This window comes from Hemiscyllium ocellatum, chromosome 1 (assembly GCF_020745735.1).
Source record: "Hemiscyllium ocellatum isolate sHemOce1 chromosome 1, sHemOce1.pat.X.cur, whole genome shotgun sequence".
NCBI lineage: Eukaryota > Metazoa > Chordata > Chondrichthyes > Orectolobiformes > Hemiscylliidae > Hemiscyllium > Hemiscyllium ocellatum.
The window spans coordinates 140,734,872-140,762,180 of NC_083401.1; positions in this window are offsets into that span (position 1 = coordinate 140,734,872).

A 27,309-nucleotide genomic window follows, 5' to 3' on the forward strand; every position below is an offset into this window, starting at 1 on the left:
TCTGAGTACAACCGACAATAAAGCAGCCTCAGAAGAATGCATCACCTCTGTGGATTCATCGCCCACCATATGTACCGAAGCACGCTGCATGTTGATAGACTTGTGGGAGAATTAGAATAAAAACAAGCAGTAGTGTTCTAAGGTCAGACTGTCATGCTGAAGACGGCCATATTTCACTCACCAAATCAATATAATCAAGTATCAAATAACTCTTTCTAAACAAAATAAAATTAATTGGTAAGTGGGAGTTCTGCCTTATCCAATTCCCAATAGCCAGGGATGCCAGAACTCCACTTGTGGATATCTATCCCTGTGGAACATCAGCTGAGTGAATACTGAAGAGTCACTTCCACTTCTCTTGCTTTTCCTGATGTTGTGTGCTCCTGATCACAAAGAGAAAGAACAGGCTGTTGAGTGAATCGACTGGCATGCTTTCATCAAATAGATGAAATGAATTTGTATGTTTGGTGAGAAAGATAATGGTGAGTGGGAGTGATGGATGAATAAACAGGTGTACAAGAAATTAGGTAACCTTAATGACAAGCTAAGTGCATGCGGGAATTCAATGTTTGAGTAGGTTTGGGAAGGCAGAGTGAAGGAATGAGGTGATGTAGCTGTATGTGCCTTTGTTCTCGCAACCTGATTAATTTATTAAATGGCACTGAATCCAGGAGCACACCATCGCAATCCTGCCGCTGATCACCTCCGTTAGCATCAACCACACCTTCTTGGTCTCAACAGTGGTCTTCTTCCTCCAGTTGCTAGGAAACTGAATCTTGCTCCAACAACTGGCAAGAGCAGGTTACTCTTCCAGACAGCTTCCTGTGAAATCAGAGACAGCTTTTCCTGTTTGGACTTCTTTCTGAAATATGCCACACTCAGACAGTCAAAGCCAACTTCTTCACCTTGCATGTTTGTTGCATTCCTCTCATTACTGGAGTTGAGATTGTATCAGCGAAATCTCATCAGAACTGCTGCTGTTGAGTTGATGGGAAAATTAGAAGATCATTGATAATGTGGTAGTTGAGATAAAGTTCCATAGATCCACACTATGCCCTCCCCCTTTGGACTCCCCCACCCCAAGGAAGAAAACCTTTGTTCACCTTATCTATGCCCCTCATAATTTTATAAACTTCTTAAGGTCACTCCCATCTTCCTAGACTCTAGTGAAAAAACCCCAGCCTATCCAGCATCTTTTTATAACTCAAATTCTCCAGTCCCGGCAACATCCTGGTAATTTTTTTCTGAACCTTATAGCCCTCCTTTGATACTTGTAATAATAGCCCTCCTCTTGCAGGGTGACCAAAACTATACGCAGTATTCCAAAAGTGGCTCACCAACATCCTATGAAGCCTCAACATCACGCCCTAACTTCTATACTCAATTGTCTAAGCAATGAAGGCAAGTGTGCCAAATGGCTTCTTAACTCCACTATGTGTGATGCATATTTCAAAGAACTATGCACCTGAAATCTCTCTGTTTGACAACACTATCCAAGGCCCTACCATTAACTGCATAAGCCCTGCTCTTGTTTGTCTTACCAAAATGCAAGATCTCACATTTTTCTAAATTAAACTCCATCTAACACTCCTCAGCCCATTGGCCCGATTGATCAAGATCCTTTTGCAACCTTAGATAATCTTCTTCATTGTCCATTATACCACCAATTTTGGTGTCATTCATAAACTTACTAATCATGCCTTCTGAATTCTCCTCCAAATTGTTAGATAAATGACAAACAACAGTGAACCCAGCACTGATTCCTGCAGAACACTGCTAATCACCAACATTCAATAAGAAAAACAACCTTCCACCACCACCCTCTGTCTCCTACCATCAAGCTAATTTTGTATCCAATTGGCAAGTTCCCCCTGAACCATGTGATCTAACTTTACTAACCAGCCTATCATGTGGAGCCGTAGCAAAGGCCTTACTAATGTCCATGCAGACAATGTCAAATGCTCTGTCCTTGTCTATCTTTTTTGTCAGTTCCTCAAAAAATTCAAACATGTGATATATGATTTCCCACACACAAAGCTGACTATCCCTAATCAGTCCTTGCCTCTCCAACTGCATGCAAATTCCTTCTCTCAGAATGCCCTCCAACCCACCACTGATGTCAAACTCTGAAGTTCCGAAGCTTCTCCTTACAGCCTTTCTAAAATAAAAGTGCAACATTAGTCAGCCTCCAATCCTCTAAATATCTCTGGCATGGGCCTCACAATTTCTTCCCTAGTTTTCCATAATGTACTGGGATACACTTGATCAGGTCCCAGAGACTTGTCCACCTCTATGTTTTTAAAGACCTCCAGCATCTCTTTTCTGTGATGTGGACTGTTTTCAGGACATCAGCATTTATTTCCCTCATATCCCTCGCCTCCATGTCTTTCTCCACAGTAAATAACGATGCAAAATATTCATTTATTATCTCTCCCATGGTTGCACACACAGACAACCGCATTGATCATTAACAGGCCTTATACTCTCCCTAGTTGTCCTGAATGTACTTTTTAATTAATCAAAGAATCCCTGTAAAATGAAAGCAGGCTATTCGGCCCATTGAGTTCACCACTCCAAGAGCATCTCACCCGACCCATCCCCCTGAAACACCAGATTTCTCCTGGCCAAGCTACCTAACCTGCACACCTTTGGACTGTGGGAGGAAGCTTACAGTAACACTGGGAGAATGTGCAAACTCCACCCAGGCTAGAATTGAACCTGGATCCCTGGTATCATGAGGAAGCAGTGCTAACGACTAAGCCACCGTGCCATTGGAACTGCCATGAACTCTATTGGTGATGGTCTCAAGCAGTCAGAACTTGCTCCATTTTGTGTGTGTGTGTTTATATGAACTACCCCACTGCGTAAATCAAGTACATTAAATGTAGCAGGATAACTAGGGGCCACAGTTGTAACCTGTATGTGGAGCCAGAGGGCGTAGGTAGATTTCTAAATGAATACTTTGTGTTGTTGTTCACTAGTGAGTGGATATTAAAATCAGGGAGAAGGACAGTGACGTGATGCTTTAGATTAGTAAAGACACAAGAGTTTCTGTGTGGTCTGGCTCAAAAGTGGATAAATAACCAGGGCCAGATGAAATGTACTCCAGGCTGTTGAGTGTGGCAAGGGAGAACACAGCAAGGACGTTGGTAAAAGTTTTACATTCCTCTCTGGCCACAGGCGAGGTGCCAGAGGACTGGGTGATAGTCAATGGAGTACTGCTATTCAAGATGGGAGTATGACATAAACCAGGAAACTATAGGCCTATCAGTCTAATCTCAATAATAGGGAAACTACTAGAAGTAATTCTAAGAGATAAAATTAACCGGCACTTGGAGAGGCAGAGTTTAACCAAGAAGAGTCAGCAAGGTTTTATTAAGTGAAGTCATGTCTAATTTACTTGATTGAGTTTTTCAAAGAGGTAACCAGGTGTGCAGATAAGGGCAATGCATTCCATGCAGTCGACTCAGACTTCAACAAGGATTTAATAATGTCTTACATGACAGACTGACAGTGAAGGCAGAACCCATGGAAACCAAGGAAATTTGGCAAATTGGACACAGAATTGGCTGATCGTAAGACCATAAGATATAGGAGAGGAATTGGGCCATCAGTCTATTTGGCCGATCTGCTCCACCATTTGATCATGGCTGATATGTTTCTCAAACCCATTCTCCTGCCTTCTTTCCATGTCCTTTTAACCCCTTATTAATCACAACCCATTCTGTCTCTATCTTAAAGGCTCTCAGTAACTTGGTCTCCACAGCCCTCTGCAGCAATTGGTTCCACAGATTCACCACCCTCTGCCTAAAGAAATTCCTCCTCAGCTCAGTTCTAAAGAATCATCTCTTCACTCTGAGGCTGTTTCCTTGAATTCTAATCTCTCCTTTTACTGGAAACATCTTCTCCACACACAGAATATGAGAGGCCTGGATAGAGTGTAAGTTTCAAAGAGATGCTTCCTCATCCTTCTGAATTCCATCAAGTACAGACCCAGAGTCCTTAACTGCTCGTCATATGACAAGTCCTTCATCCCTGGGATTATTCTTGTAAATGTCTTCTGGATGGACCCCAAAGCCAGCATATCTTTCCTTAGATTAGGGCGGCACGGTGGCACAGTGGGTAGCACTGCTGCCTCACAGCACCAGAGACCTGGGTTCAATTCCCGACTCAGGCGACTGACTGTGTGGAGTTTGCACGTTCTCCCCGTGTCTGCGTGGGTTTCCTCCGGGTGCTCCGGTTTCCTCCCACAGTCACAAAGATGTGCGGGTCAGGTGAATTGGCCATGCTAAATTGCCCGTAGTGTTAGGTAAGGGTATGGGTGGGTTGCGCTTCGGCGGGTCGGTGTGGACTTGTTGGGCCGAAGGGCCTGTTTCCACACTGTAAGTCTAATCTAGAAAAAAAAAATATGAGGCCCAAATCTGCTCACAATATTCCAAATGCAGTCTGATCAGTCCTCATACAGTCTCAGCAGTATATTTCTACTTTGAGCCCTCTTGAAATGAATGCTGACATTGCATTTGCCTTCCTAACTGTCAACCTTAAGATAATTTTGAATTGGGACTCCTAAGTTCTTTTGTGCTTCAGATTTCCAAAGCACCTAATGAAGGAGTAGCGCTTGGAAAGCTAGCACTTCCAATTAAACCTGTTGGACACAGAATTGGCTGATCATAAGACCATAAGATATAGGAGAAGAATTGGGCTATCAGTCCATTTGGTGTTGTGTGATTTTTAACTTTGTCCATCCCAGTCCAACACCGGCACCTCCAAGTCATGGCATTCATCCAAATTGTGACTGTATAATGTGGTGAAAATGTGTTGCCGATTAGAGCACAGCAGGTCAGGCAGCATCCAAGGAACAGGAAATTCGACGTTTCGGGCCGGAGCCCTGATGAAGGGCTCCGGCCCAAAACGTCGAATTTCCTGTTCCTTGGATGCTGCCTGACCTGCTGTGCTCTAATCGGCAACACATTTTCAGCTCTGATCTCCAGCATCTGCAGACCTCACTTTTTACTGTATAATGTGGTCCCAACACTGACCCCTGCAGAACCCCACTAGTCACTATTTTCTATCCTAAAAAGAGACTACTTGATCCCCACTCGCTGCCTTCTACCAGTTAGTTAATTATAGCCATGCCAGTGCCTTACCCCTAACACCATTAGCTCTTACATTATTTACCAGCCTCCTCTGGAGCACCTTGTCAAAAGCATTCTGGAAATCCAAATAGCTTGTGTCCACTGGCTCTCCTTTGTCTAACTTGTTTGTTAGCTTCTCAATGGATTCAAACAGATTTGTTAGCATGACCTCCCTTTGATGAAGGCATGTTGATTCAGCCCTCTTTAACCAGGCATTTCCAATTACTCCTTTTTTTTATAATGGATTCTAAAATCTTACTAATGACCAAACTCAGGCTAACTGGCCTATGATTTTCCATCTTCTGCTTCCTTCTCTTCTTAAATAGGGGCATTACATTTGCCATTTTTCATGCTCCTTGACTCCAATGATTCCTGAATGATCACCATCAATGCCTCCACAATCTCTTCAGTTATTTCCATCAAATCCATCCGGTTCAGGTGATTAATCCACCTTCAGACTTTTCAGCTTCCCTAGCAACTTCATCCTAAGCCATTATACACCCCTCTGCCCTCTGACTCTTTTGACATTCTGGCTGAGTGGTAGGAAGCAGAGGGTGATATTCAAGGGGTGTTTTGCACTGGAAGCCCGTATCCAGTAGGTCCATCAGGGATCAATATTGGGGACCTTACCTTTTATGACATTTATAAATGATTTAGACTTGAATAAAGGAGGTTTGATCAGAATGTTTGTGAATGTTATGAACTTGGTGGGCTTGTAAATAACGAGGCTAGCCTTAGATTACAGGAAGATATCGATGGACTGGTCAGATGGGCTGATCCGTGACAAATGGGATTCAATCTGGATAGGGATAAGGGGATGCACTAGAGCAGGGCAGACAAGGCAAGGTACTGCATGGTTAATGGTAGGACCCTGGGGTTTCCTCATTGAAGTGTCAGAGTTTGAGAGGTGACCTTCTTGAAGGTTATGTAATCATGAAGGGCATAGATAAAATGAAGAGCAAAGCTCTTTTCAGTCCGGGTGGGGAGTTCAAAACTAGAGGGACCTAAGGGAAACTTGTTCACTCAGAGAGTGTTTTGTATGTGGAATGAACTGCCAGAGAAAGTGGTGGATGCAGGTACAGTTAGAACATTTAAAAGGGGGTGGCATGGTTGCACAGTGGTTAGCACTGCTGCCTCACAGTGCCAGGGAGCCGGGTTCAATTCCCGCCTCAGGCAACTGTCTGTGTGGAGTTTGCACATTCTCCCTGTGTCTGCGTGTGTTTCCTCTGGGTGCTCTGGTTTCCTCCCACAGTCCAAAGATGTGCGGGTCAGGTGAATTGGCCGTACTAAATTGCCCATAGTGTTAGGTGAAGGGGTAAATGTAGGGGAATGGGTTGCCCTTCGGAGGGTCAGTGTGGACTTCTTTGGTCCAAAGTTCTGTTTTCACCATGTAAGTAATCTAATCTAAGTCCCTTAGGGGAGTGACACAGGTTGATAAAGTGGTTAAGATGGCATACTGGGATTTATTTACATATCCCTCTCCTTTATTAGCTGAGGCAGAGACTTTAAGTGCAGGAATGTTATGCTGGAACTGTATAAAAATTTGGTTAGGCCACAACTCAAGTATTGAGTACAGTTCTGGAATCCACACTATCAAAAGAATGTAGTTATACTGGATAGGGTGCAGAGGAGATTTATCAGGATATTGCCCAGGCTGGAGACTTTCAATTATGAAGAGAAACTGGACAGAGATTGGAAATGTTTTCCTTAGAGCAGAGGCGACTGAGGGCCACATGATTGAGATGTACAAAATAATGAGGATTATAGATAAGGTAAGACAGGAAGACTTGTCCCCTTGATGGAAAGATTAATGACTGGGGAAATTGATTGAAGGTAAGTGGCAAAAGGTTTAGAGGGAATGTAAGGAAACATTTTTGTCACTCAGTGGATAGTGGGAATGTGGAACTCACTACTTGAAAAAGTGGTAGAGACAGAAACACTCATAACAGTTAAATGTGTACTTGTGTTGCTAAGGTATGCAAGGCTATGGGACAACTGCTAGTAAATGTGATTTAAATAAGTTGGTGCCTTTTTTTGACTGGTGCAGATTTGATTCATCAAAGAGCCTTTATCTATGTTGTAGATCTCTGACTCTCTTTGACTCTCAGTAACATTTTCCCTAATTCCCTACATTTGGTTTGAAGAATGTGAAGAGGCAGGTTCTCGGAGAAACAGAGACAGAAATTGGTGGAGGTGTTAATGTTCTGAGTCCAGTGACCCTCCTTCAGAATGTCTTCCTTCTCCAAACTGGCTTTTAGAATGATTCTGAAGAAGGGCCACCAGACTCGAAACATTAACTCTGTTTCTTTCTCCACAGATGCTGCCAGACCTGGTGAGTTTCTTCAGCATTTTCATTTTTTGTTTCAGATTTCCAGCGTCCACAGTTCTTCGTCTTATTTTATTTGTCTAGGAGAGATGAATTCTTCAAGCTGTTTATTGTATTTACATACATTTAGATCAGCGTGTCTGAATTTGGTATTCACAAGGGCAGTTTTCTGGAAGTATAGAAAATTTCAGCATGGCAATTTGAGTACATGCATTTGCATTGAAGAACTCCCTAAAGGGATTTATTCAAATAGTTAATTTCTAATTGCTCTTATACACTCCCAATAGGTAGTGTTACATAGCGAAAAAGGTAAATTAACCTTAGTGACAAGTTGGCTACACTGAGCACCAAAATACCGTAAGGCAATTCCAAGCTGTCTTGTTACTGATTGAAACAAAAAGAGTAAATTTGTCATGTGGGTGAGGAGCAGAAGATTAAACTCTTTTAATAAAATTGCTTGGAATAAACATAAATGTCCAATTAATGTAGTTCACATCCAACCACTCAGCACTTCCTACATTCCATAGTGGACTATTACACCAGATTTCAAATAAATAGGGTGATGCCTTTTAAATGTTACTCAGTCACTCTGTTATATTCAGTTCTCAATCAAAGTGTGTATCTCAAATATTGACTGACTATCTCAATTCCTTCACTTTCATCTTGAGAGATCTCAAAGATTTAACCTAAATTATATCAAGTAACCTCTCAGAAAAACTACTGTGGATAAACTCTTTCCCAGTAGTAGGTAAGAATGTCCCCAAGAGTACTAATTTTTTATTGACATATTCATCTAAGATTGGTTTGAACTCCCTTAACATCCACTCTATTGATTTGGTTTCATTGGTAGGTTGCAGAAAGTCTGTGAAATCAATGGAGGTGCTGTTAAAATAGGAAAGAGAAATTCACAACCTGCTATCCAACAGGGGCTGGTTGCTGAATGTGCCGGAGCTAGATGTAAACTTTGGTACTCTGGAGCTGACTTCTCATTATGATGTCAATTTCACCAGTTTAATCTGCAATCAAGCCCACATATTTGCTCAGATTAAAATTCAATCCAAATTGCCAGTTCAATTGTCTGACTACAGACTAAGATGCCTCACAGTGTATTTTGTGCACACGCAGTTAATTGTCTGTGGATTTGGATGAAGTTTTGTCAACCTTCACAATACAACACAAAACGAGGCTAAATTTTCCAATCCATCGAGCAAAGATTTTCAGATAGAATCCAAGCTATAAGAATACACCCAGACTGAAGCCTCATTTGTCCATCATTGTCGATTAAAGCTATAATGGTAGTGCTCCTGCACAAGTTTCAATCTGGTCTGTGTATCCTGCATTCAGAAGACATTGATCACAAAACAGACCAACCCAGTCTTTCAATATCTCCAAATGATGGGATTATTTGTAATTTAATTAACAAGTGCATAAGACCACTATATCCTGTCTATGAATAAATCGTCTGGACTCGTTGTGGCAGACAACCAGACAAATAATCTGTACTTTGAAACCTATTGAGAAAAGACAGGTTTTTAAAAAGTATTTTAACTCCTTTTAAAACACCCGTGGAATAAAGTTAGATTTCTTTACTATCTTTCACAAGAAAATATTGCCACGTTTCAATATTTGTGTTAATTACATATGGGAGATGTTGTCCTAGTGGTGTTGTCGCTAGACTGTTAATCCAGAAACACAGTTAACATTCTGGGGACTTGGGTTTGAATCTTGCCATGACAGATGGTGGAATTTGAATTCGCTACACAATATCTAGAATTAAGAATTGATTGATAACCAATTGTTGGAAAAACTCATCTAGCTCACTAATGCCCTGCAGGAAAATCTTCCATTCTTATCTGGTCTGTCCAACATGTGACTCCAGATCCACAGCAATATGGTTGACTTTTAATTATCCTCTGAAATGGCCTAGCAAGCCATTCAGTTATATCAGCAGCTATGAAATCTCAACAAAGAAATGAAACTTAGCATCAACACTGACAGAAACAGTTCTGTTCACTCTAAAAAGTGCTCCTGAATAACATTTGGAGCAAGTACCAAAACTGGGAAAGCTGTCTTCCAGATGAGTCAAGCAACAGCCTGATGTAATTATACTTAATCATACCTTACAGACAACATCCAAGACACCACCATCATCATCCCTGGATATGTCCTCTCTCACCAGCAGAAGTGGCAGCATAGTGGTATACAGTCAGAAGGGATTTGCTCTGGAAATTCTCAACATTGACTTCTGACCCATAAAGACTCTTGGCTTCAGGCAAGGATACCCTTTGCTGATTAATAAATAATGTCTTACTCTTCCCTGTTGAACAACACTTGGAGAAAGCAATAAGGGTGGGAAGGATACAAAATGTATTATGTGTGGGGATTTCAATGTTCACAACCAAGAGTTGCTTGGCAGCAACTACTGAATGAGCTGGTCAGGTCCTAAAGGACATAGCTGCCAACCTGTGTCTGCAGCAAGTGGTGAGGGAACCAAGAAAAGGGAAAAAAATATACTTGACCTCATCCTTACCAATCTGCTGGATGCAGATGCATCTGTCCATGACAGTATTGGTAAGGGTGACCACCGCACAGTCCTTGTGGAGACAAAGTCCCACCTTCACGTTGAGAATCCCCTCCATTGTATTATGTGATACTAACACTGTGCTAAAGGGGACAGGCTTTAAACAGATGTAGCAACTCAAGACTGGGCATCCATGAGGCCTTGCAGGCCATCAACAGCAGCTGCATTATACTCCAGCATAATCTGTAACCTCATGGCCCAGCAAATTTCATACTCAACTATTACCATCAAGCTGGGGAATTAACCCTGATTCAATGGAGAGTCAAGGTGGGCATACCAGAAGCAGCACCAGGCATAACTAAAAATGAGGTGTCAACCTGGTGAAGCCATCAAACAAGAGTACTCGCATACTAAACAGCATAAGTAACAAGTGATAGACAGAGCTAAATAATCCCACAACTAATGGATAAGATCTAAGCTCTGCAGTCCTGCCACATCCAGTCATGAATAGTGATGGATAATTAAAAACTCACTGGAGGAGAAGACTGCATAAATATCCCCATCCTCAATGATGAAAGAGACCAACACATCCAGTGTGAATGATAAGGTTGAAGCATTCGCAGCAAACTTCAGCCAGAAGTGCAGACCCATCTTGGCCTCCTCCAGTGGTCCCCAACTTCACAGATCCCAGTCTTCCGCCAATTCAATTCACTCCATGTGATACCAAGAAACAGTTGGAGACACTGGATACTGCAAAGATTACGGCCCTGACAACATTCCATTCATGATACTGAAGACTTGTGCTTCAAAACTTGCAGCTCCCCTAGGCAAGTTCTTCCAATACAGTTGCAATACTGGCATCTATCAGACAATGTGGAAAGTTTCCCAGGTATATCTTGTACATAAAAGGCAGGACAAATCCAAGACGACTAATTACCACCTCATCAGTCTACTCTCGATCATTAGTAAAGTGATGAAAGATGTAATCAACAGTGCTATCAAACAGCACCTGCTCGACAATAACCTGTTCAGTGATGCCCAGTTTGGGTTCCACCAGGGCCACTCAGCTCCTGACCTCGTTACAACCTTGGTTCAAACATGGACAAAAGAGCTGAATTCTAAAGGTGAGATGTAAGTGACAACCCTTGACATCAAGGCTGCATTTGATGAGTGTGACATCATGGAACCCTAGCAAAACTGGAATCAATGGGTATCAGGAGGCAAACTCTCTAGTGGTTGGAGTCATACCTGGCACATTGAAAGATGGTTTTGGTTGGTAGTAGTCAGTCATCTCAGCTCCAGAACATCTCTGCAGGAGTTCCTCAGTATAGTGTCCTAGGCCCAACAATCTTCAGCTGCTTCATCAATGACATTCCCTCCATCATAACGTCACAGTCGAGTAGCAGCATATAGCACGAGCTCTTCAGCCCAGGCGTCTGTTGTTTATCTACTCCATTCGCCTTTACTATTTTCCTTTTTCTTGATTTTCAAATTTTCCACATTTTTCAATTAGCATAGGCGGAATAAATAACATCAAGTTCATTTTACCACCATTTTAAAAGCTTCAGCTGTGAACTCCCCGCAAACCACGGTTGCTCCTGACGATCTGAAGAGACGGTCTTTCTGGGCGGGTTGGTCTTGGCCTGCAGAGTGGTCTCTATTGGAGAGGTTTGCCTAGTTTGTCGTCTCAATGGCAGTCCAGCTCAAACTTTAATCTGCAGCGAGTACTTCCGGCTCAGAGTTCCAACACCTTGGCATGTCTTTTTATCCATGCATAGCAGCCTGGTGATCCAACAGCCCAGTGCTTATTTTAAGTGGTGTTCTTGGTGGCGCTTTTTCCTCAGAGGCTTTTGATGCAATAGAGTGGTGTCCTAGTGTTTTGTCCTGTCATGTTGGTCTCATTGTGACTCAACTTTCTCTTAAATGGAATCTGATGAACCTTGTCTTATATTTACTTATTTTTTGTAACCTACAACTTTGCCATGACTCAGTCTTTATAGATGCCATAGTAGGGAGACTTTGAAAAGTGTCCTATGTACCTTTCTTGTAAAATACAAATGACAATAAATTCTAAAGTTCTAGAAGTGAGGATGTTCACCAATGATTGCACATGTTCAGCACCATTTGTGATTCCTCAGGCACTGAAGCAGTCCATGTTGAAATGCAACATGATCTGGACAATATCCAGGCTTGGGCTGACAAGTGGCAAGAAACATTTGCATCACATAAATGCCTGGCAATGACCATCTTGATTTGATTTGATTTCTTTGTTGGCTCAAGTGTTTTGTTTCAAAAACACAGTGGAAAGTGTTGTATAGCATTGCAATGCTCCAGCACCATCCAAAAACACAGAGAAATAAACCAAAAGGTAGAATATAAAGGCAGAAAAATAAAGTGAGAAAGAAAAAGTGTTCACAGCTGGCACTCTCCCCACTTGACACCTTGTTAACTCAACACCCTGCCCTTGACTCATCTAACATCCCAGACCTGACACTATACTCCTTCCCTGCTGGCACCCTTCCCGTTGGCATCCTAATTACCTGACACTGTGGCACCCTAACCACCAGGCACCCTTACCTCCCAGCACATTAACATCACCTACTTTCTGTACTTATCTTCTGACTGCAGCAGTGAAAGTGGCTGGCTGGACATTTAAGCAACAGAAATCTGTAGCTGACAGCTGTGAAAACGTGATATGGTTTTCCTTCTTCTGACAGTTCTATGCAATGAAAGAAATTGAAGTATGGCACTAGGTTTCTAAGGAGAATCAGTGCTGTCACAGATTTGGTTTTCAGTCAGTTTTAACTCTGACTTCTAAACAGTTCGAATTGCTCCCAGCCCCTGGTTCTGGACACTGGATTTATTCATCAGGATGTAATGAAAGGCAGCAGACAGATGTTTGTGGGTAAAAGAATTTCTGTGTTTATTTATGCACAGACAAGTTAACACAAGAATACAAGGTGAGGTACTACAAGATAGGGTAAATAGGCAAAGTCTTTCCCCTGGGGTCACGGAGTCCAGAGCTAGAGGGCATAGGTTTAGGGTGAGAGGGGAAAGATATAAAAGAGACCTAAGGGGCAACGTTTTCACAGAGAGGGTGGGACGGGTATGGAATGAGCTGCCAGAGGAAGTGGTGGAGGCTGGTACGATCGCAACATTTAAGAGACATTTGGATGAGTATATGAATAGGAAGGATTTGGAGGGATATGGGCAGGATGCTGGCAGGTGGGACTAGATTGGGTTGGCATATCTGGTCGCTTTGAGCTTCTGTTGGTCACTTTCAGCTTATATTTGGATTGGAGGGTTTGTTTCCATTCTGTACATCTCTATGACTCTATAACATTACAAGACAAGATAACAATACAAGAAAAGGTAACACAACTATACACTATTATTTAAATTACACTGTTACTTAGAAGCACAATACAGAGGAACCTCGATTATCCGAAAGACAGAGGCGGCGTGTATTTGATTGGCTATTTGAATTCCGGATAATCGAATGCTGGATAACATTGTTTAGCCAAGCATCGGGATCTTGCGATCTTGCCGATTAATCCAATATTCGGGTAATCGAATGCCGGACAATCGAGGTTCCTGCGTACACTGATACAATCCACCTCCCACTCCTGACTAAGTGAGTACTCTCGGCTTTCAGGATTATGATCACCATTCATGACGAAGGAGCAGCGCTCTGAAAGCTTGTGATTTCAAATAAACCTGTTGGACTATAACGTGTGACTTCATAAAAATAGAAGGACCAGAATGGTGATCTACATGAGATTGCCACATCTTGGAAAATCTAGCCCAATGTCTTTCAGCATTTATTCACGTTGTAGCAATCACTCTAGGAACAGTGAATTTCCAAGGCTCAAGGTACGTTCATAGATTTCTTCTAATTGACAAGACTATCACAGAACTTGTAGATTGAGCAGATAATAAATGAATGAAATATGTTCACCTCTTATACTTATTATGGTACTAACTACTTTTAAGAAATAAAATTGTAAACAGTATAATTAGTTTTACGGCAATACCTGGAATCAACAATTATTACCTTACCGTCTGCAACAAAATATTCTTAATATTAATCATGCTCACGTCCCACGAGAGAATAATAAAAACAAAGCATTAGGCAATCTACTAAATTGCTGGATAATAAATTAAATGAGGATTCAGAATGGAAGGGCATGTCTCCTGTGTCGAACCTCAATTGAAATGAAACAATTCAGCATGTTACAGTCTTGTAAAGAATACAGAGTGCAAATAAGTATGATCAAAAAAGCTATTGTTGAATGTCAAAGCAATTTTTAAAAACACTTCTAAAACATTTCTAATTAAAACTCTACACATACAATGATCTTTTATGTATCAGAACAGTTGATTGATTGTAATTAGCAATTATCATAATGCTTACATTTATTATCTCTAAATATGTGCAGTGGGTTCAGTTTTAATATACCATGCAAGTACAGTAATTTCATATCTTTTAATTCATATTAATGGTGATGGTGTCAATGAGACAATCAGCAAGGCAGCTCAACTTTGATAGAAACTTTTCAAAGTTCACATTTAACTTTATTTTTGTCCATCAGATGATACCGTTGTTTCATTCACGCATAAATAAAGGTGGGTGGCATTAGCCCCATTGTTATTTTAACAAAATAAGCTTAGGCCATTGAGTGTTCATCTTAGTGTGGTAGAAAATTTGGGATAAGTGTCAATTTTGTTGATTTTCACAGAGGGCTTTTTTTCCAAGAAATCAATGGTATTTCTCACTAAATCATTCCAATCTCAACTCTCAACTATCTATGCCACCACAATAGCAAACCCTCTGTCCAATGCTAGCCCAATTTGACCACTAGCTGTATCCTGCCATACTCTACTATATCTCTGGATGACATAGTGGCTCAGTGGTTAACACTGCTACCTCACAGCTTTAGGGACCAGCTTTGGTTCCAGCTTTGGATGACCATCTGTGTGAAGTTTGCGCATACACCCTGGGTCTGCATGGGTGCTCTGCTACTCCCACAGTCCAAATAAGTGCTGGTTCTGTCTCTTTTCATTGAGATCCTCTGCAAACCTGAATGCATTAGGTTGACATTGATAGAGTTTTGTTTTGAGGTGATTTAATTAAAAGATATAGGATCAATCTGCTCAAGAACATCACACTCCACTTTTTTGAATTCTGCATTTGCATCTTCCTTCTCCTGAGTAAAGACAGATGTCAAGTATTCTTTTCACATGCTATCAAAGTCCTCTGGCTTCATGCACAGCTCAATCCCTTGGTCCCTAATCGGGTGTTCTCTTCTTCTGGGTACTGTCTTCCTCTTGACTTGTAGATCAGTGAGGATTTTTTCCTAATCTTGATTACCAGCATTTTCTTATGTCCCCTCTTTGCTTTTTGATTTGTGATTATTTAACTTGACTTCAGATGGAAGCAGGCTTATTGCCTGTTCTGATAGACAGGATGAATTGCTTCAGATTTTTTTTTGGTAGTAGTGAGACCACAATAGCCCGTGAAATCCAAGCAGGCCATACAGAGGGGCAGGATGAACTCATGCTGTTGGCTGACCACTTCCTCAAGAAGTTTTTGACATTCCTTGATGGTACAGACCTGCAGGATAATTCTGTTACGCAGTTATTAAGGTAACTGGCGAGAAAACTGGCTTTAAATCGGACATCAGAATAGATATATTAATCCATATGAATGCTACATAAAGGTTAAGGCCAAGAATTCTCAATGACTTTCATTCAACTTTGGGCTTCAGGAAGTTTTAGAATCAGAGTGAGGTGTAACATTTCATAATAATACAAGAAAGATTACAGAGATTTTTATGTGTTATTTATAGTCATTTAAATCTTCAATAAATAGAGTTTTTGTATAATGTTAAATCTGCTTCTGATAGCAAACGTTGAAGACAGTGATATTGATTCAGTACATTGCAGACCACTCTCCTCTACAAACATTCCAGCCTTAGTATTACATTCATTTCTCAATTACTTCTCATTCCCTTCAATTCTCTCAAAATATAAGCTGAAAGTGACCAACAGAAGCTGAAAGTGACCAGAAATAAAGACAACAAAGAATGAATTAATCACCTACTAGATGCCATTCAAGACCCTGGCTTGTTCATTCAAATATAGCCACAAGGAAAGAATTCACTTCTCTGATTCTGAGAATTTGGAATTCCCTGTATCTTTAAAATCAGGTGGCACTGTTCCTGTTTTTGAGGAGAAGCAATCATTTTTTTGAAGAAGTTAAGGAAATAAAGATACCTGCATATTACAGACAACATGACAAGGAGATATAATCAAAGGAACTACTGTCACAGTTAGAGAGTTTCCTCCCAAAACGGAAGGCCAAGACCCCATTGGAAAGCAAAGACTAATTAAATCAATAATGATAACAATTGAAGCTTTAATAATTACTGCAGCCAATAAAGTGGCCACAAGTTTAAGATATCTAAGACTATGGAGTCAGAAAGAAAACCTAATTATAGAAGGAAGAGATCTCTGAGCCTTAAAATGGATTAAAGCTTCATGGAGGGTGGATTCATTCCATTTGTACATGCTGAAGCTAAGTAAAAGCAAGTCATTTTTTCAAATCATGTACAGAATGTGTCACTGTGATCTGGACATATTTAGGGAAAGTTCGGCCCTTGGAACTCACCCATCAAAGTGTAGTTCAATAACAAGAAGGAGCCAATCAGAGAAAAAACAGGTCCTTAAAACCAAAGGAGACCATACCAATATTCAAATACAGAAATTGTCAGCCTGCTAAGAAGACAGCTGGAAACTGCACTAGAAACCAATAACAAACCATGAACACACTAAAGAGCTTTTTCAGCCGAAGATTACAAGACCAAAATATTCAGCTCTGAGGAACACAAAAACTTATTGAAGCTTAGACTTGAGCATCTTGATCAACTTGGGAAAGTCAAAACTCAACATAAAGTCTAATTACCTGAATGAGTCGACTGACTTAAAAATCTACTTGCCAGCAGTCAAATAACACAATCCAGAATTGCAGGCTGATAATATAAAGCTTGCAGAAGATTTACAAAACTTTTTAAAAACTGACAAACTGTGCTGACATCCAATGAGTCAACAGAGAGATTTAGTGATGTATGAAAACTCTCCTGGTTGCAGAAATGTTTAGAACTCTTAAAATCAAAGTGGATGATTAGTTGAGGTGTCATTGTCTGCACCTCAGTAGCTTCACATTTTGGCAAGTGCTAAAATGATACTGGTGCCTACAGAAAGCTAAGTTCCTATACCCGAGTTTTGATATTTTCATGCTCATTACGATACTCAATTCTAAGCTTTTCTAAGGCATTCTGAATCTCTAGGAACGGAATATTTTGGTCTTGCTCCTTCATGCATTCATGGCTTGTTGTTAGGTTTCTGTTGTAGCTTCCAGCTGCTACAGATGAAGGTTGTTGAAGATGTGTTGAAAAAATACCATTAACTAGAGAAAGAGAAGAATTCACAGTAGAAGTAGTGACAAAGCTTTCATTTCCTTGCCATCAGGATTGTCTTCAGAGAGCATGTTGTTCTTCTTTTATTTATTATGAATTCTAGACATGAGGTGGGAGTGAATTCCCTTGCCATCAAGGCTGTATCTGACAGAATTGTGGCAATGTGGCATCAAGGAGTCCTAGTAAAACTGGAATCAATGGGAATCAGATTGAAATTTTTCTACTAATTGGAGCCACTTTGTTTTAAACAGAGCCATGTTCTAATCAACCTCTTCTGAGATGCTTTGACACATCTTTGGAGCAGGTATAACTTGGAGCCAGGTTTCCTGGCTCAGTGGTAGGTGCACTACACTGCACCACAAGAACTCTACCTGGTTGGAGTCATACCTGGTACATTTGACGATGGTTGTGATTGTTGGAAGTCAGTCATCTTAATTCTCACAAGAGTTCCTCAGGATAGTGTGCCAGGCCCAAACTGCTTCAACTACCAAGTGTGATTCCTCACATACTTTGTCCAATTGCAACAAGACATGGATAACACTTGCAAGGTGATACTTAGAGCATGAAGAACAGAAGCATAGCCAGGGCAGCATAATGGCTCAGTGGTTACAGTGCCAGGGATCCGGGTTCGATTCCACCCTCAGGCGACTGTCTGTGTGGAGGGTGCACATTCTCCCCATGTCTGCATGGGTTTCCTCTGACAATCCAAAGATGTGCAAGTTAGGTGAATTAACCATGCTAAGTTGCCCGCAGTGTTCAGGGATGTCTAAGTTAGGTGCATGGGAATTACAGGGTGATGGAATAGGGAGATGTGTCTGGGTGGGATGATATTCAGAGGCTCGATGTGGACTGTTGAGCCAAATGGCCTGTTTCCACATTGTAGGAATCCCATTCTGTTCATGATAAATATGAGGAGATGTGTTTCAGAAGAGTGAACATGGTAAGGGGGTACTCAATGAATGGCAAGATCCTTGGAAGTTCAAAACAACAGATGGATATGGGAATGTTTATCCACTGATTGCACTGGAGGGGGTGCAAAGGAGATGTCCCAGGATGTCACTGGGATGGAGCATGTCAGCTCTGAGCGTGGCTGGATAAGCTCAAATTGTTTACTTTGGAGCAGACAAGGTTGAGGGTGACCTGATACAGGTGTATAAGGTGAAGAAAGGCATGGGCATGATGAATAGAAAGCAGCTGCTTCCCAATATCAAAGGGTCAATAACAAGAAGGCACAATTTTAAAGAGAAAGGCAGGCAATTTATTGGGGATTTAAGGAAAACCTTTCTACCCAGACAGTGGTGGGAGTCTGGAGTGCACTGCCTGTGAGGGTACTTGAGGTAGGAAACCTCACAACCTTTAAAAAGTACTGTTCCCTGAAAATAGAGGGTGGCATGGTGGCTCAGTGGTTAGCACTGCTGTCTCACAGCACCAGGGTCCCAGGTTCAATTCCAACCTTGGGCAACTGTCTGTGTGGAGTTTGCACATTCTCCTTGTGTCTGCGTGGGTTTCCTCCAGGTGCTCTGGTTTCCTCCCACATTCCAAAGATGTGCAGATCAGGTGAATTGGTCGTGCTAATGGGTCTGGGTGGTCTACTCTTCTGAGGGTCAGTGTGGACTTGTTGGGCTGAAGGGCCTGTTTCCACACTGTAGGGAATCTAACCTACTTGGATGAAGATTTGAACTGTCAACATTCAAGACTATGAGCCTGGTAGAGGAAAGTAAGAACATTGTAGATTGTCATATATTTTTGGTGGTATGGACAAGATGGGGTGAAGATCCTCTTCTGCACTATATGATTCAATAAAATCCTTCTGGAATTAAGTATAGTAAATATAAACTATATATCTGCCCTGTGGAACTGCTTTAGATAGACGAGTGCCTCAATGGTGATTGCGTTGGCTTGGCAGAGGATACTGTTGTTGGAATGCTATTCCAATCAACCAATTTGGAGGAGGTTACGAAGGTTACTTCTCAAGGATTTGAGCTATATGCTGTGGATTGTCCAAGCATATAGAAACACAGTATCAATAGTGCCTAGAAAACCACGACCTTAGTAATGCATTTGAGATCCTGGCCCTCAAATTCTTTTTTCCAGGCAATTGAAGGCTGATTTTGCACATTGGATGCTCTGATAGGTTTAATTGTCTAAAGCTTGGCTATACTCAGAGGAGGTTTGTATAATGGTGCCTATTTTCCAGGGTCTCATTGTTAATTAATGTGGGGATGTGGTGTGCTATGGGAGTTGATTGCTGAAGATTTTAGTTTTCCAGGTGCTTTTTCCAGGTGTAATGGCAAAAGAGTTTATGTTAAGAGAAAACGTACAGATAAGTGTCACCTACATGATGGATCTCAATGACTAAAGGTTCAGTGATTTTTGTTTTGGATTAAAGGTCGTATAGTTTGGATTGTTTTCTGTCTGTTCTGTAAATTAGCTCCATTTCTCACGGGTGTTTGCTGGAGATAAGGTGTGATATTGTAGCAAAGAGAGTTGGAGCAATGGCACTTTTTTTAACTCTAGTTTTCACAGAGTCTGTGGTGGTTCCATTGATGAGCGTCAGAGTGTACACATCAAATTGGAGTAGGTGATAGATGGTGACAAATTTCTGAAAGTAACTACAGTAATTTAATTGAGGATTGGTTAAGAAACATCACGAAGTGCCCTAAATTGCATGGCTCACAGTTTTCTGACAATTCAATTTAACCATTGGAAAACTGGAAGTCCCATAAATCGAATGTTCTGATTGGTGGAACTTATTCTCCTATCTGCATGCCTTGATGCTTCTTTTTACATTTAAATTTACAAAGCAAAATCAGGAAAATTACTTAAAACGTTTATGGTCTGATTTGCTAATATTCACATTTCCCAACCAAACTAATGCACCTTGATTTAGACCCAAGGAAATCTCCTCTGTAATGCCCAGATTTAGACAGACACTCTAAACATTATTTATAACTTTGATAAGTCTACTAAAAGGAAAACCAGTTGACATTGCTCCTTTCTGGTGGAAAATTTCTGATTAGCTGTGAGGTTGTTCACAAGGAGGTCATATGGTTTAACAGGCAGCATCTTTACCTCTGACCCAGAAGCTTTTGCTTTGAGTGCCACTTGAGGAGACTGTTACCATAACATGTGTATCATAATGCAGCCTAATAGATTTAGGATCAATTGTCAGTCCTTCTGATAGACCTATGGAGGGCAATAAGAGCAAGCGGTGATAGTATACCAGAAAAAAACCAATGGAGACAGACATATGCATGTGTTTTGTCTGCCACATGTGCCACTAATTGTGAGAAGAGGGAGAGAGGGAGGAATAAATTTGATCATTGGTTATCCTAACTCCAAAAATGTGCAACACTTGAATATAAATTCAATGCTGAATGTTCTATAAAATAGACGAAAAACTGAACTCTAATTCAGTGCACAGCTTTCCAAGAGTAAATTAAAGTTCTCATTTCAAAGGGAATAGCTTTCAAGATTATTCATGATGTGTTTTTGATTTGTTGATGCTGTCAATGACTTTGAACAAAAAAGCAATAATATACAAAATATTCATCACATTTGTGGATGTTTGATGTGAAAGCAATATGTGTTTTTTTTTCCCCTGATGAAACTAAAGGTATTTGATGATTTATTTCTCGTAAGATTTAAATTTATTTGTAAAGGGAATACATTCACATGTATGTTGACTAAATAAATCTTTATGTGAAGATAGGATATGAATATATGAAAGAGAGCTTGAATTTAGCAGAAGGAAGTGGATTGGCAGAGCTTGAGACTTCTGCTATACATTAAATATAACAAACTTGTAAATGGGTGTATAAGTTTATTGCACATAGAGTACTGAATGAACCTTACCATATGTATCACCACAAATACCTTGCACATATATGCTTCTGCAGGTCCCATGTGGTCTATTGAATATAAGGAAAATCATTTTCTGGTCCAACTATCAGAATTGCTTGCAGTAAACAAGTTAGAGTTTATTGCAACTCTCTAACTATTTACATGTCTTAAAAATACTGTATGCATCATTACAAAAACAGTTAGGAAGATGTCATTCTAAATCTGACTCCTTCAAGATGATCTGTCACTGTCCATACCAGTCCTCATTGTTCCATTACAGTAGATGCTGCTATGACACTCGATCAGTATTTACTATTTTGGACCCACATATAGTATTGCCCCCAAACCATTTTTTTTCTCTGATCACATCATTGTTCCACATTTCTTTATGTAGGTCCCCCACCACTATCTACACCTAAGTATTTGACTTTATGAATTTAGATAATCTGGATATATCACTATTCTCAAATGAGTTATATTCACAGTCAGAAGTAAAGGGGTTTATTGGACAGGAGCTATTGTTTTGGGCTGCCTTACTGATTGTCTCCTCTGATGTTAAGTTCACCATTTGGTATACCCCAGCTAATAATCTGAGGATTACACAACTGTAATGGCATAATGCTCCTCAGTTCCCCTATAGATGCCCTTCAATAGTGTGAACAATAGATAATCTCTGTTGCTTCACATATCAGCAGACAATTTTATCCTTTCATTATACACTCCTGATCCAAACTTGTTCTTTCTTGCGTAAATATCTGAAATAATAGCATTTATATGATCTGTGGCTTAATGCACGAATCAGGGTTGCTCTTTATCATGTAACCCTTTATCTTGAAGACGTATGTGTGGAGCCAAGTTTTCAGACAGCGTTGGGAGTTGGACCTTCTGCTTTCTGCTCATCAGTACCTGAGATGTGCAAACTACACTGGAGTGGGATGGACTGATAATTGACTTGAACTGTGTAGAAATTGAAGTTTTCATCCAAGTGCCATCAAACCATTCAGCCTCCACATTTCGCTTCCTTGTTAGATTGCAGGTACTGCGATGAGCTTCAAATTCATAAGTAGTTGTGAAGTAGCTGAAGCAGTCATTCATGAATTGCAGCCCATTGTCCAAAACAACCAGGTCAAGGAGACTGTGTTTTGCAACTAACTCATGCAAGACTTGAATAAATGCTTCCATAGTCTCTGTATGCAATTTCTTAATCTCAATCCCTTGAGAAAAATAATAAATGACAATGAGGTCGCCTCTTCCATTGAATAGAAACAAATCCATTGTCAAATGTTCCTTAAGTTGGAAATAAAGTGCTTCTATTTTTTTCTATTTTTGCCTAATTGGCAATGGGTTCTTTAATATTCTTGGAGTTTCCAGATCGCCACACTACCAACCAAGATCTGATCCAGCACTCGCAAATTCCAGGCACTATAGAATCATAGAAGCATACAATGATAGAAAAAGCCCTTCAGCCTATTGAAACTGAACTTTGTTTTTTGGTGCATTGTCTCTAAGATGTCCTTTCAAATTGAAGTTAGATGAAATAAGGAGGGAAAAGATTAACTATGAGAATAAGCTAGCCAGTAATACAAAAGAAGACTGTAAGAGTTTCTTTAGATTTATAAAGGCCAACAGAGAGGCAAAAGTGGACATTGGATCACTGGAAAATAATGCTGGAGAGATAGTTGTGGGGAACAAGGAAATATCCGAGGAACAAAATAATTACTTCGCATCAGTCTTCACAATGGAAGACATGAGTAATATCCCAAAATTTAAGAGAGTGAGGGGGCATAGCTGAGTGTAGTGACCATCACTAAGGAGAAAGTGCTAGAAAAACTGAAAGAGTTGGAAGTGAATAAATCACCTGGACCAGCTGTTTTACACTGCAGAGTTCAAAGGGAAATAGCTGAAGAGATGGTGGAGGTGTTAATGGTGATCTTTCAGGAATCACTAGAGTCAGGGATGGTCTCAGAGGACTGAAAAATCACTAACGTGGCACCCCTGTTTAAAAAGGGAGTAAGGCAAACAGCAGAAAATTACAAACCCATTAGCCTGATCTCGGTTGTGAGCAAGATTTTCGAGTCCATTATGAAGGATAAGATTTCTGAATACTTGGAAGTGTATGGTAAAATAGGGCAAAGTCAGCATGGTTTTATCAAGAGGAGATCATGTCTGATGATCTGTTAGAATTCTTTGAGGAAGTAACAAGCAAGTTAGACTAAGGAGAGCCAATGGATGTTATATACCTGGGCATCAAGAAGGCTTTGACAAGTGACACACCGGAGGCTGCTGAGTAAGATAAGGGCCCATGGTGATAAAGGCAAGGTACTAGCATGGATTAAAGCTTGGCTGTCTGGCAGAAAGCAGAGAGTGGGAATAAAAGGATCCTTCATGGGATGACAGCCAGTGACAATTGGTGTTCTGCAAAGGTCAGTGTTGGGACCACAACCTTTCACTTTATATAATAACAGTTTAGATGAAGGAACTGAGGGCATTGTGACTAAGTTTTCAGATAATGCAGAAATAGGGAGAGGGACAGGTAGCATTGAGGACATGAGGAGGCTGCAGAAGGATTTGAACAGGTTAGGAGAATGGACAAAGAAATAGTAGATGGAGTACAGTGTGGGAAAGTGGAAGGATAGAGGTGTGGACTATTTCCTAAATGGTCAGGAAATTTAGAAGTCTGAAGTGGAAGGAAACTTGTGAGCTTTAATCCAGAATTCTCTCAAGGTAAATTTGCTGGGAGAGTCGATAGTTAGGAAGACAAATGCAATTATGGCACTTATTTTGAGGGGACTTGAACATAAAAGCAGGGAAGTACTTCTGAGGCTCTATAAAGCTCTGGTCAGACCATATTTGGAATGTTGTGCCAGTTTTGGGCCCCATATCTCAGGATGGATGTAATAGCCCTGGAGTGGGTTCACAGGAGGTTCACAAGGGTGGTCCCTGGAATGAAATCTTAACATATGAGGAACTTTTGAGGACTCTGGTTTCTATTCAATGGAGTTTAGAAGGATGGGGGAGGGGTATACTGGAAACTTACAGAATACTGAATGGCCTGGACAGAGTGAATGCTGGGAAGATGTTTCCACTGGTAGGAGAGACTAGGCCCGAGGGCATAGCCTTAAAGTAAAAGGAAGACCTTTCAGAACAGAGATAAAGAGAAACTTCTTCAACCAGAGAGTGGTGAATCTATGGAATTCACTGACCCACAAAGCTATGGAGACCAGGTCATTGAGTATTTTTAAGATGGAGATAGGTAGGTTCTTGATTATCAAGGGGATCTAGGGTTATGGGGGGAAAGCAGGGGAATGGGATTGAGAAACTTATCAGCTATGATTGAATGGTAGAGCAGACTCGTTGGGCTGAATGGCCTAATTTCTGCTTCCGTGTCTTATGGTCTTATGGTCCAAGTATTCATCATATGATATCAACAATGGCATAAAGATCCTTATTTTCTTAATATGTTTTCAAGACCATGACATTGGACCTTTGATGCAGCCAAACCTTGTTGTGGTTTTGGCGAAGTTGAGACATTCATGAATCTCTTCTCATCTTGTCCAATCTGGCTAAGTCAATTCTGATTTGCTCCCCATTGTGCCACCATGGGTTGAGTGTATGACAGGATTTACTAGATCAAATCAGTGTCATGTCCAGTAATGCTATCAACCATTAACGTGGAGAGCACATTTGTCATCATCCACAGCCTTCTTACATGTAGCCTGTTGATTCATCAGTGAACATCATGATGCATTTTCAAAATGTTTGTATTCTTTGAGGTACTCTTGCAAATTCCTTCTTGCCAATTACAGAAGCTAAAGTTTATTTCATCTGTTTTGATGACTACTTTCACTCCAAGGAGATATCTGAAATCTCTTGCAAGCTCATGTAACTGAGAAAACCTTCTTCTCAATCACCAAGGTCATGTTTATGTATCATATAGTGTCCACAATGTGCAATAAACGTGTTTGCGACATTCACATGGCTCTACTTAGAAGTGCAATGCTTCTAAATCTACAACGAAAACGTCAACTGTCATCATCAAACTGAAAAATTATAATATGCAATGTCATCTGCAGTAATCAACATTTCCTTAACCTTCCAAAAAGTGTCTTCTTGATATGGATTTCAACACCATATTTGTGCCTTCATAAGTCACAAGTGTTCTATAATGGTTGCTATGTTGAGCAAACATTTTCCCAATTGATTTAACACACCCAAGGATATTTGAAGATTCTGGACACATTTTGGCATGAGGAATTCTAAAATGTGTTTAGTTTTCTGAAGAGCATCTATTGTGCCTTCACTGCTGACAACATGTCCCAAGAAATGAATAGATTATTTGGAGAATTCACACTTGTCAATAAACATGAGACCCTTTCTTGTAAACACTTTAACACTACATGTATTCTCTCATTGTGCTCTTCAGCTGTTGATTCATTGACCATTTGGCACATGACTCTGTGAAAAATGCCTCTCTCTTGCAAAAGGTTTGATGTAGTTTGTTCTAAAATGTCTGCAGCAAATGCAATTCCAAACAGTAATCAGTTGAAATAAAATCCTCCAAAGACAGTAAAAGTATGGTAAACAATCTCAATTGTTCGTCCAGAGGCCCTTGCCAGAATCTACTCTTTAAGACCATAAGACCATTAGACATAGGAGTGGAAGTAAGGCCATTCAGCCCATCGAGTCCACTCCGCCATTCAATCATGGCTGACGGGCATTTCAACTCCACTTACCTGCATTCTCCCCGTAGCCCTTAATTCCTTGAGACAACAAGGATCTATCAATCTCTGCCTTGAAGACATTTAGCGTCCCGGCCTCCGCTGCACTCCGTGGCAATGAATTCCACAGGCCCACCACTCTCTGGCTGAAGAAATGTCTCCGCATTTCTGTTCTGAATTTACCCCCTCTAATTCTAAGGCTGTGTCCACGGGTCCTAGTCTCCTCGCCTAATGGAAACAATTTCCTAGCGTCCACCCTTTCCAAGCCATGTATTATCTTGTACGTCTCTATTAAGTCTCCCCTTAATCTTCTAAACTCCAATGAATACAATCCCAGGATCCTCAGCTGTTCCTCATATGTTAGACCTACCATTCCAGGGATCATCCGTGTGAATCTCCGCTGGACATGTTCCAGTGCCAGTATGTCCTTCCTGAGGTGTGGGGACCAAAACTGGACACAGTACTCTAAATTGGGCCTAACCAGAGCTTTATAAAGTCTCAGTAGCACATCTCTGCTTTTATATTCCAACCCTCTTGAGATAAGAGACAACATTGCATTCGCTTTCTTAATCACGGACTCAACTTGCATGTTTACCTTTAGAGAATCCTCGACCAGCACTCCCAGATCCCTTTGTACTTTGGCTTTACTAATTTTCTCACCATTTAGAAAGTAGTCTATGCTTTTATTCTTTTTGCCAAAGTGCAAGACCTCGCACTTTCTCACGTTAAATTCCATCAGCCATTTCCTGGACCACTCTCCCAAACTGTCTAGATCCTTCTGTAGCCTCCCCACTTCCTCAGTACTACCTGCCTGTCCACCTAACTTTGTATCATCTGCAAAATTCGCTAGAATGCCCCCAGTCCCCTCATCCAAATCATTTATATATAATGCGAATAGCTATGGCCCCAACACTGAACCCTGCGGGACACCGCTTGTCACCAGCTGCCATTCTGAAAAAGAACCTTTTATCTCAACTTTCTGCCTTCTGTTAGACAGCCAATCCTCAATCCATCCCAGCAGCTCACCTCAAACACCATGGGCCCTCACCTTGCTCAGCAGCCTCCTGTGTGGCACCTTATAAAAGGCCTTTTGAAAGTCTAGATAGACCACATCCACTGGGTTTCCCTGGTCTAACCTACTTGTCACCTCTTCAAAGAATTCCAACAGGTTTGTCAGGCATGACCTCCCCTTACTAAATCCATGTTGACTTGTTCTAATCAGACTCTGCTCTTCCAAGAATTTAGAAACCTCATCTTTGCAGCAAGTTTCATGAAACTCAATTTTTGG